Here is a 12,024-nt window from a genome sequence, read left to right on the forward strand (position 1 = left end):
CCTGCAGCCTCACCAGCTCCCTGAGGATCACGCAGTTCTCCTGGAACCCAGAGACGGAAGGCGCTGGGGACCGAGGGCCACGGCCTCCCCGCGGGCCCCGGGCCAGGTCTCTGCAGGCGGGCAGGGCTCCCAGGCCACTGGCGGGCACAGCCAATCCCCCTCCCTCCTCCTCCTGGCCCGGATTTCTAGACACTTTGGTGCTGTCCTAACACGTGGTCTTTATTAACACAGGTCCTTTTGGAACCAGAAACGGCATGAACGTGATGGGCTCTAAGGCCAAGGGCAGGAAGAAATGCGGCCAGTCTTTCCAGGAGCCACCAAGGGGCCTCCCCGGGCTCAACAAGACAAAACACGGCTGCCGTGCAGACAGTGGCTCAACCCCACGGCGCCCGAACACCCAGCCCCTGGACGGTGAGACAGCTGTTGCTGCAGGTGGCCCGTGGCTCACTGATGAGGCCCGGCCCCAGGCGTACGCCACCTTCTCTGGGGCCACCTCTCCGGTCTGCAGTGGGGTTCTCCTGGGAGCCCCCAGTCACCACGGGACCAGCGTGGCCTGTCTGTAGCCCAAGAAGGTGGGGACACAAGACTGTCCCCCGTGCCCCCCGCATCACCCGCGAGGCCGAGCGAGCACCAGTGGTGTCTGCGGGGAAGATGAAGGGCTCACGCACAGCCCCCATCTACAGAAGCACAGACTGCAGCCACCTGCGCTATGGAACAAACACAAGTGTCCACGCAGGACCCGATGTCTGAATGTCAAGGCCATGCCCGGGCCACGGTGAGAAGGTGCATCCCCCATGCAAGCCACAGAGAGGGGATGGGGGGGCCATCTACGATTCTGAGCTCATCGGGCATCACCCCAGAGGGAGAGGGAGAGGGAGAGAGGTAGACAGAAGTACAGAGGGAGAGAAAGAGAGAGGGAGGGAGAGACGTCTCTCCCTTCCCTGGGGGTTCTCTAGTGCAGCCAAGGCTGAAAACCACTGCATTTTGGGAGATGGGTCCTCGTGGAAGAGTTAGATAGTAGCTCAATGGCATTATCGACACATACTAAAAAGGCCCCAAATCTTGGGGAGTCAGGGAGGGGAGTGTCGGCTGCCTCGTAAACAGGGAGAGATTGGGCATCAGGGGAGGTGCCTGTGCAGCCTGCGCCCAGGGCCCCGCAGACTTCATCTCCCAGCGGTGGTCCTGGGCTGGAAGTCAGCGGGGAGGTCAGGCTGTCCAAGCATCAACGTTGACTTCAGGGCTGATCTAAAAGGCGCCTGGTGTTTGTTGAAGCAGAGAAAAGAGAAAGCAGTAGGGAGAGGATGGGAGTGGGAGGGGGAGGGAGCCCCCCTCCTCAGCACTTCTACCGCTCTCCCTCTCTCTCTCCCTTTCTCCCTCTCTCCCTCTACCTCGCTGCCTCTCCCTCTCCCTCCATCTCTCCCCCTGCCTCTCTCCCTCCCTCTCTCCCTGTCCCTCTTTCCCTGTCCCTCTCTCTCCCTCTTTCCCTCCCCCTCTCCCTCTCCCCCTTTCCCTCTCCCTCTCCCCCTCTCCCTCTCTCCCTTCCTCTCTCCCTGTCCCTGTTTCCCTGTTCCGCACGCTCTGGCTCTACCTCTTTCCCTCTCCCTCTCCCTCCACCTCCTTCCCTCTCTGGAGAGGGAAGGAGGTGGAGGGAGAGGGAGAGAGACATGGAGAGGGAGGGGGGAGAGGGAGAGAGAGATGGAGAGGGAGGGGGGAGAGGGAGAGAGAGGGGGGAGAGGGAGAGAGTGATAGAGGGAGGGAGCGAAAGATGTCTCTCCCTCCCTCCCTCTCTCCCTCCCTCTCTCCCTCTCCCTCCCTCCTTCTCCTCCCTCTCCCTCTCGCTCCAACTCTCCTTCTCCCTCCGTCTCTCCATCTCCCTCACTCCCTCCCAGAGAGGCAGAGATAAGGCAGAGGGAGAGAGGGAGAGGGAGAGATGGAGGGAGAGGGAGAGGGAGGAAGAGGTAGAGGGAGGGAGAGGGAGAGGGAGAGAGGGAGAGAGAAAGAGGTCTCTTCCTCCCTCCCTCTCCCTCTCTCCTCCTCCTCTCCCTCTCTCCCTCTCCCTCTCTCTCTCCCTGTCCCTGTTTCCCTGTTCTGGTCTCCCTCTCCCTCTCTCCCTCTCCCTTGTCTCTGCCTCTCCCTCCATCTCTCCCTCTCTGAGAGGGAGTGAGGGTGAGGGAGAGATGGAGGGAGAGGGAGTGACAGAGGGAGGAAGAGGGAGAGAGGAAGGGAAAGGGCGAGGGAAGGAGAGGGGGAGACGGAGGGAGGGTGAGAGAGGGAGAGTCGGAGGAGAGAGGGAGAGGGAGGGAAGAAGAGACCATATTCCCTCTCCCGGTCTCCCTCTCTCTCTCTCTCTCTCCCCCCCCCCGTCCCTCTCTCTCTCATCCTCTCTCCCTCTCCCTCCATCTCTCCCTCTCCCTCTCTCCCTCTCCCTTATCTCTGCCTCTCCCTCTATCTCTCCCTATGTGGGAAGGAGTGAGGGAGATGGAGACATGGAGGGAGAGGGAGAGTTGGTGGAAGAGGGAGAGGGAGGAGAAGGAGAGAGGGAGGGAGAGAGGGAGAGACATCTTCGCTCCCTCCCTCTATCCCTCTCTCCCTTTCCCCCCTCTCCCTCCCTCTCCTCCCTCCCTCTTGTGCTCTCCCTCTCCCTCTTTCCCTTTCCCTCTCCCTCCACCTTCTTCCGTCTCTGGAGAGGGAAGGAGGTGGAGGGAGAGGGAGAGGGAAAGAGGGAGAGGGAGAGCGGAACAGGGAAACAGGGACAGGGAGAGAGGGAGGGAGAGGGAGAGAAGGAGGACAGAGGGAGAGGGAGGAAGGAAGAGACCTCTTTCCCTCTCCCTCTCCCCCCCCCTCTCCCTCTCCTCTCCATATCTCTCTCCCTCTCTTCCTCTCCCTCCCTCTTCCTCCATCTCTCCCTCTCCCTCTCTCGCTCTCCCTTGTCTCTGCCTTTCCATCTCTCCGTCTCTGGGAGGGAGTGAGGGAGATGGAGAGATGGAGGGAGCGGGAGAGTTGGAGGGAGAGGGAGAGGGAGGAGAAGGAGGGAGGGAGAGGGATAGAGGGAGGGAGAGGGAGAGACGGAGAGGGAGGGAGAGAGGGATAGAGGGAGGGAGGGAGAGAGGGATAAAGGGAGGGAGGGATAGAGGGAGGGAGAGACGTCTTTCGCTCCTTCCCTCTATCCCTCTCTCCCTCTCCTCCCTCTCTCTCTCTCTCCCCCCCTCCTGCTCTCTCTCCCTGTCCCTCCACCTCCTTCCCTCTCCAGAGAGGGAAGGAGGTGGAGGGACAGGGAGAGGGAAAGAGGTAGAGGGAGGGCGTGCGGAACAGGGAAACAGGGACAGGGAGAGAGGAAGGGAGAGAGGGACAGGGAAGAGGGACGGGGGAGGCGGGAAGAGGGAGGGGGGAGGCGGGAGAGAGACGGGGGAGACGGAGGAGGTAGAGGGAGGGGGAGGGGAGAGGGAGAGGGATGTGGGAGAGCGAGGGGGAGATGGAGGTGGAGAGGGAGTTGGGAGAGGGACGGGGAGAGGGATGGGGAGGGGGGAAGCGGGGGAGGGAGAGAGGGAAAGAGAGAGACGCAGAGGAAAGAGGGAGAGGGAAGGGGGGGGACAGAGGGAGAGGGAGAGAGGGAGGGGCAGAGGGACGAGAGGAAGCAGGGAGAAAAGAGAGAAAGTACACACCATGTACATTTCTGTCAAATGACACCGGGGATCCTTACACAACCAGGAGAAAATAACACAGCGAGGCTCTTTCTCAGCTGGAACTGGAACTGCAGATGGGGCGAAACACCACCAGGGTGGCCACACATGTCCAGCTGCCGCCCCAGCCCCCTGAGTCTGGTCACCAGGGCTCTGAGTGTTTGCTCCAGGGACCTGGGGTTCACCCTGTCACCCTGGAGGTCGGGCCTAGACAGCAGGGCCCCGGGCTGGACACATAGGGGGAAAAGCATCCCCACAGGACAGCTTGTGCGAGCCGATTCAGCTGCGAGATTCTAGAGGCCCGGGATCACCCTGTGGCCCATGAAACCCAGGAGCCAGGAGGGTCTTGCATCGGCATTCCTGTCCGTTGGACTGTAACGTTTGTGTAAGGAATCTTGGAAACAGTGGTAACGAGTGAATTCGAACGAGCTTTAGGATATTATGGACCACTCCGAAGTGTGTGGGTTGCTAAAAACCCTCCCGGCTTCGCTCTTGTTGAAAATGAAGATCCCCGAGATGCAGCGGATGCTGTCTGAGAACTAGACGGGAGAACACTCTGTGGCTGCCGAGTAAGAGTGGACCTGTCCAATGGGGAAAGGAGAAGTCGAGATCGTGGCCGCCTCCTTCTTGGGGTCGTCGCCCTCGAGATGATTATCGGAGGAGGAGTCCTCCCCCTCACCACAGATGTCCAAGACGGAGAAGCTTCTCCCGCAGCCAGAGCAGGTCCCTTTAGTAGATATAGGAGAAGAGAGAGATCACTGTCCCAGGAGAGAAATCGCAAGCCGTCCCGATCTTTCTCTAGGTCTCCTAGCCGATCCAGGTCAAATGAAAGGAAATAGCAGACCACTTTGCAAGAGGAGTGGTGCACAGGAAATAACTTCATTTGACAGGAGTATGTACAGAAAATTCAAGTTTCGTTTGAGACTTCCGAAGCTTGATGCACTTTTTAAATGTTTTAGCTGTTCACATTTGTTTGTCTCTTGGGACAGTGACACATAAAGGTGTCATTCTCTATGGTTTGAAATGGGTCATATGAGGCATGTAATATGAAGAATTGTTTCTTTACAATGTTCTCTTAAGCAAAATTGAATTTGCTTTGAATTTTTGGTCTTGCCTAGACTGAGAATAAAACTCTAACTCCTGCCCACCTAAAGTGTGATGTTTATTATTATGGAAGCAACACTGGCAAACATTGAAGAGACTTTCTGTAGCTGGGATATGGTATGCAGCTGTAGTTAAGCAAGCAGTCTTTAAAAGGTGCTGTGAACACAAGCCAGCAGGTAGGAATGAAAGCCGCACCCTTACCCTAGATTAGAGGTTTAAGAATTCCACTAGTCTTCACACTGGACAAGAGGTTGTCCAGTGAGTTTAGAATCTAAGAAGTTTCAAGGAAGTTAGTTTCCCTTTGAGTTAGGTCATAAGTCCCCTCTGTGATTGCCGTACATGAATACATAGCTCTTTGTAATGTTTTTTGGAAGTTGAGATGATCAAGATACCAATGTCTTGCCAGATGAAGAGTATATTGTAGAGCTGAACTTTGAGTTACTGTGCAATTTTTTTTCATGCTGTCATTCGTAATATGTTTTGTGAGACTCCTTGGGATTAAAGTTTTGGTTCCAAAAGGAACAAAGAAAAAAAAAAGGATCCACCTGCCAATGCAGGGGACACGGGTCCGAGCCCTGGTCCGGGAAGATCCCCTGTGCCGCAGATCAACTAAGCTCATGGGCCACAACTATTGAGCCTGTGCTCTAGATCCTGGGAGCCACAACTACTGAGCCCCCATGCCACAACTACAGAAGCCCGCACAGCTAGAGCCCGTGCTCCGAAACAAAAGAAGCCACTGTAATGAGAAGCACGTGCCCGCAACAAAGAGGAGCCCCTGCTCGCCGCAACTAGAGAAAGCCCGTGTGCAGCAATGAAGACCCAACGCAGCAAAAAAAAAAAAAAAAAAAGACGATACCGGCCAGGTGATCAAGGGTAAAATTGTTTGTCACAAGTCCCGTTGATGGGGTGTATCCTTGATGTGTGTATCCTTGATGGTGTGTATCCTTGATGATGTGACCTGAGGAGAATGACATTTTTATCTGTGTCTGGATCTTCCGCCCCAAACCCCGTAACTCCAGCCCAACCATAAGAAAAACATCAGAAAACCAACAGACAAACAAATTGAGGGACAAAATACCTGACCAGTCCTCCTCAAAACTTTCAAGGTATTAAAACCCAGGGATGTCTGAGAAATGTCACAGCCCAGAGGAGACTGGGACAGAAAAAGGATGTTAGGGGAAAGCTAGGGAAATTCTAGTAAAGTGTGGACTTTAGTTAATAATAACGTATCCATCTCGGTTCCTTAGTTGGATAAGCATGTCGTACTAACGTACTAAAGTACTAACGTGTTGGAAATAGGGGTACTGGGTCGGGGGTCCACAGCACTCTGTACACTCTGTACAGATCTTTGCAACTTTTTTGTAACTCTAAGCTATTCTAAAATTAAGCAACTACTAAACAGAGATAAGAATGTTATTTCCCTGATTTGAACATGCCTGAGTTTGTTTTCATGGTCACATTTGTGCTATCTGGATGTGTCTTGGAATCAGTAGCAAAGGAGAGTTGCCAGCCCCTGGGAAGATGCGGCTGGTTTGCAGGTGGCTTGCTCTGGAGCTGAAGACCACGGTGGGAAGTCTGCAGCCTCGGGCTGCACTTAGAACCATGGGAGGGGATGGGCCAGCTCAGTTAGGGATGGAACCTATAAATAAAACTCTTTTTCTTTTCCATTATGGCTTATCACAGGATATTGAATATAGTTCCCTGTGCTAGACAGTAGGACCTTGTAGCTTATCCATCCTATATTTAATAGTTTGCCTCTGCTAACCCCAAACTCCCAATCCAACCCTCCCTCCCTCTTTCTCCCCCTTGGCAACCACAAGTCTGTTCTCTATGTCTGTGAGTCTGTTTTTGTTTCGTAGACAAGTTCATTTGTGTCGTATTTTGGATTTCACATATAAGAGAGATCATATATGTGTCTTTCCCTGCTGACTTACTTCACTTAGTATGATGATCTCTAGGTCCATCCACGACGTTGCTGCAAATAGCATTATTTCATTCTTTTTATGGCTGAATATATTCCATTGTATATATGTACCACATCTTCTTTATCCATTCATCCATCAGTGGACATTTAGGTAGCTTCCACATCTTGCCTATTATAAATAGTGATGCAATGAACATTGGGGTGCATGTATCTTTTCTTTCTTTCTTTTCTTTCTTTCTTTTTCTTTCTTTCTCTCTTTCTTTATTTTTTTGTCACACAGTATGTGGGATCTTAGTTCCCTGGCCAGAGATGGAACCCATGCTCCCTGCACCGGAAGCACAGAGTCTTAACCACTAGACCACCAGGGAAATCCCAGGGGTGTATGTATATTTTTGAATTAGAGTTTTCTCCAGATCTATGCCCAGGAGTGGAATTGCGGGACCCTATGGCAGCTGTATCTGTTCTCTGCACGTCTCACATCAACCACCTGCACTCCACTGCTTGCTCTCAACGTCATCTTCGGGGAACACAACCTGCGACAGGGACCTTGACAAGAAGAAATGGCTCAGGGAAAAGCTACCTGCACAGGGAGGAGATAGAGGCCATCGACCCTGGGGTGCGGCGGGGAGAGTGGGCACGGAGATTTGTCATTTCATCCCTGATAGCCCTCCTGGCTGCCCCACTCTAGGTCACCTCGGGATACAGAGATGACCCGGTTAGAGTCCCAGCCTGTGCAGGAATCTAGGGGCACCAGCGGGTCTGAATAATATTAGTGCAGGGTCTCCCCCATGGCACTGGGGTTATTTGGGGCGGGTCATTCTCTGCTGGGGGCCCCTCCTGGGCACTGTGTGGGGTTCAGCAGCATCCCTGTCCCCACCCATTTGATTCCAGGGGCCCCTTCCCCCCCAGTTGTGACAACCACAGATTTTCCCCAGACATCACCGAAGAACTGGGTGAGGCGGAAGCAGGATGGCCCTGGGTGAGGACAGCTGTGTTGAAGCAACCAGCCTGGCTTAGGGCAGGGTCCGCCCCAGTCCCGTCAGAGCCTGCATTTACAACTGCCCCTTCCCTCTCCCACCTCCCATGCCCTGCAGTGGTCTCCGAGACATCATCCCCGTGTAACAAATCACACCTTCTCAGTTTACTGTCCCCAGCACCTAGAAGAGTGTCTGCTATGTAGTAGATGCTTCCTAAATACTTGCTGAATAAAGGAGTTGAATAAAGGGATGAGTGGATGAATGAATGAAGGTTACCATGGAAGGAGGGGGGAGATTCCCTTTCTGACTCTCGGGGGTTGGGATATCAAGTGAAAGATCCATCCTAAACAGGCTGACCAGCCTTCTGGGGTTCCCCGGAAATGAGGGTTTCCCCACAGTTCCAGCGCTCAAACCTGAGCGGTCCTGGGCAAACTGGGGGCGGGTGTTGGTCACCCTGTGTAAACACAGTAACAATTGCAACTGCAATAGCAATGGCCGAGGACCTCTACGGTCTTATTGACCAGGCCCAGTTCTTTACCTGGCGGGGAAGGGTGGGCCGGGATTGGAATTCCGGTGATCCAGGGTGGGCGGGTGAGGGCACACCCCGAGCTTGTGTAGGGGAGTCCAGGAAGGTTCTGGAGGAAGTGACAGTGACACAGGAGGGAGGGAGGAGTCTAAGGAAGAACATCCCACACGATAACGTGTGCCAATGGCCCTGGGCCCAAGGTCACACCTGACCAGGGCTTGCTTTTTTTCTTTTTTTCTAATTTACATTTTCCCACATGGATATGCAATTGTCCTAATGCCATTTATTGAAAACTCCTTAATTTCCCCACTTTCTGTCATATCAAGTTCTCATCTATCTGTTTCTGGACCTTTATTCTCTACCATAGAGGTATACGTCCCATCCTTGCACCACTAGGGCTGTTTCATCACTATAACTTTATTTTTTATTCATTTATTTCTTTGGCCGTGCCGGGCGGCATGTGGGATCTTATTTCCCTGACCAGGGATCGAACCCGCACCCCTTGCAGTGGAAGCTCAGAGTCTTAATCGCTGGACCTCCAGGGAAGTCCCCAGGGCTTGCTTTGACATCCATCGAATGGTGGCGGGTGGGCACGGGGAGCAGCTGTCTGTGAGCCATCCTGTGTAGAAATGCAGGGTGGAGGGCAGGACAGCTGGAGCGGGAGGGGAAGAGGCGGAGGAGGGAGGGAGGGATGGCGGGCGGGCGAGAGACAGACAGAGAGTTTCCGGAGACACTAGCTCTGGCCGTGTCCTAGGGCATGAAAGCTGAAAATAGCTCCTAGTGCCGGGAGCCTTGGAGCCGGAGCCTGGGAGCCAGGGTGACTGGCTCTCCTCCCTGGTGTGTGTGTGTGTGGGGGGGGGAGGGGGGTGGGCTCCGGACTTCTCAGGCTGGGAATGGGGTGCACGGAGCAGGGACGGAGCAGGGACCCTTCTCTCTGGGACCTCGCGGGCCATCCTTAGCTCACAAAGCTGAGCCACTCCTGGCCCTACGAGTGGGGGGCTTATCCTCCCTGTCCGCTGGATCACACCCCCTCACACACAACTTCCCCTTGTGTGCTCCCAGCAACCAAGATAATCTGTTTTTAAAAGATTTGGGGGAGGGGGGTAAACATACAAACAAGAGCAGAATGGATACTTTTTCAGAATGGGAATGGCTCTGTGTAACCCCATCCCCAAGGTAACCAGAGTCCTGACCTCTAACACCCTTGACGAGTCAGCCTTGGTCTGGGCTTGCAGACCCACGGAAACTTCCTCATCCCCTCCTTCAGACCCCGTCTCTCCCTCGGCGTCTTTGTGAGAGGCACCCGGGGAAGTGGGACTGCTAGGCTGTACTGCTGCTAGAACTCCACCTGGGCTCCACCAGGCTCCAGCCCCCCGCCCTGTGCACCTCTCTGACCCTGAGGCACCTCAACTGGTAGGAGCGGCATCACCTTCCCTCCCGGGACTTGTGACACTTAAGGGAGACACAGAAAGGACAAGCGTTTGGCTCCCTGGCTGGCAAAGAGCAGGTGCTCAATTGTCATAAGTGTCCGTATCAGTGAGGGTTCTCCAGACAAACAGAATCCATAGCCTCTGTGTGTATATACACACACACGTACACATGTACACGCATACAAAAATATACAGCTGTGTATATATGCAGTACGCATACAGACATATACACATATAGTATATGCAATACGCAAATACATATATACACACATATATATAATGCATAGTTTGTATATATACAGTATGTCTACACACATATACACATAATATATACAATAGACACCTACATATACACTATACATACACACATATGAAATGCATAGTTTGTATATATATATACAGTATGTACACATTCGTATAAGATATGCAATATACACACCTAGGTTCGTCTATATCATACATATATACACACATACAAAGATATTTAGGTGTGTATATATACAGTATACATACATACACATATAATATATGCAATACATACACGTACATACATATAGACACACATATACACCTACATATAAAAGCATGTAGAATAAAAATATATGTACTGCATCTATAAATTCGTCGTATATATACATACACATATCATATATAGGATACATACACATACATATATACAATGTATACACACACACCTATATGTAAATATGTGCATGTACATACACATATAAGTACACACGCAAGTGTGTATATAGAGAGAGTACATACATATATACATATAATACCTATACACATACAGGTATACAACATATATACACACCTATATATCAATATACACTGTATACATACATACATACAGTGTACATATACTGTACACATACACACCCATATATCAATACATGGGTGTGTGTATATATACAGCATGTTCACCTTCATAATATGTATACTGTATATATACACATACATACATGTATACAATATATACACACAAATATATAGGCTTGTATGTATACTGTATATAGTACTTACACATAGACTACAAACGCATGCACATATAAACATATGTGTATACATATATATATCATATCTATACACACATATACAAATTAATAGGCTTGTATATATTCACTATCTTTACATATATAGTTTCGTTTTAAGGAGTTGACTCTTGTGACCGTGAGGCAGGCAAGTCAGGGCAGGACTCTGGGCTGGAGACACAGGGAAGAGCTGATGTGCCAAGTCCATTGGAGGAACACTTCCCTCTTTCTAGGGCACCTCATTTTTCTCTCCAGTCCTTCAACTGATGGACGAGGCCCACCCACGCCGCGGCATTGACAATCTCCTTTACGCAAAGTGGACCAATTTCAGTGTTAATCTCTTCTGAAGAATACCTTCCTGGCCACATCTGGAATAATGTTTGTGGTTGCCGGGGCCCCACGCAGTGCGCACATGAGATTAACCATCCCCGTGGCGATGATGACACTTTATTTTCTCCCTTGACCATTGTCACTACTATTCCAATTAAAATGGCAGTGCTATGAGGGCAGGGCATTTCCTTTTTTGCCAGTACTGAGCGTCCGCGGTCTGGTGCCTAGCATAGGCTAAATACACGGCATTTTTGTGAACAGAAGCCGGGATTCCAGCTGTCATATTTAATAGGAATTATAGTCTTATTACTGTGTGTGTGTGTGTGTGTGTGTGTGTGTGTGTGTGTGTGTGTGTGTGTGTGTGTGTGTGTGTGTGTGTGTGTGTGTGTGTGTGTGTGTGTGTGTGTGTGTGTGTGTGTGTGTGTGTGTGTCACGGTATGTCGAGGTCAGGAGTCGAACCCGCCACCACTGGCCCTGAGAGGTTTGGCCGGGTCCCCACTTCGGGCCGGTGGGTGTGGCCAGGGGCAGCCGATGACGTGCGTACGTGCGTGCGTGCGTGCGTGGGAGCGTGCGTGCGTGGGAGCGTGCGTGCGTGGGAGCGTGCGAGTCCAGGAGGCGGGCCGCGCGGGCCGTGAGTGTTTCAGTGCGGCCCCCGGCTCACTGTGCTCGCCTCACGCCGGCCCGAGTTCGCAGCAGCGCTGGGGGCCCCGGGCCTGTGACCACAAAGAGGGAGCCGGGGCCCGGACGGGAGCGCGGCGGCGGCAGCTGAGGCCCAGGCCAGGCCCCGTCCCTTCAGCCGCCCGCCTGCCCGTCTGCCCCGCCCCCGCCGGCGGCGCCGCGCCCCTCCCCCAAGCGCCAGACTAGCGCGCTGCGGGGACCGCGCGCGAAGACATGGGGGAGAAGCTGGAGCTGAGGCTGGAGTCGCTCTTGGGGACCGAGCCCGCCGTCTACCCGTGGCCGCTGCCGGTCTACGTAAGTGCCGCCCGTCCCCTCCTCCCGGACCCCCGCCCCTCTTC

The 12,024-nt window shown here is 52.9% G+C and overlaps 1 pseudogene; it reads left to right on the forward strand.

Annotated features, from left to right (window-relative positions):
* The first annotated feature begins 254 nt into the window (after window positions 1-254).
* Window positions 255-4,827, forward strand: LOC137228390 (serine/arginine-rich splicing factor 3 pseudogene; annotated as a pseudogene).
* The last annotated feature ends 7,197 nt before the right edge of the window (window positions 4,828-12,024 follow it).

This window comes from Pseudorca crassidens, chromosome 7 (assembly GCF_039906515.1).
Source record: "Pseudorca crassidens isolate mPseCra1 chromosome 7, mPseCra1.hap1, whole genome shotgun sequence".
NCBI classification, from domain to species: Eukaryota; Metazoa; Chordata; class Mammalia; order Artiodactyla; family Delphinidae; genus Pseudorca; species Pseudorca crassidens.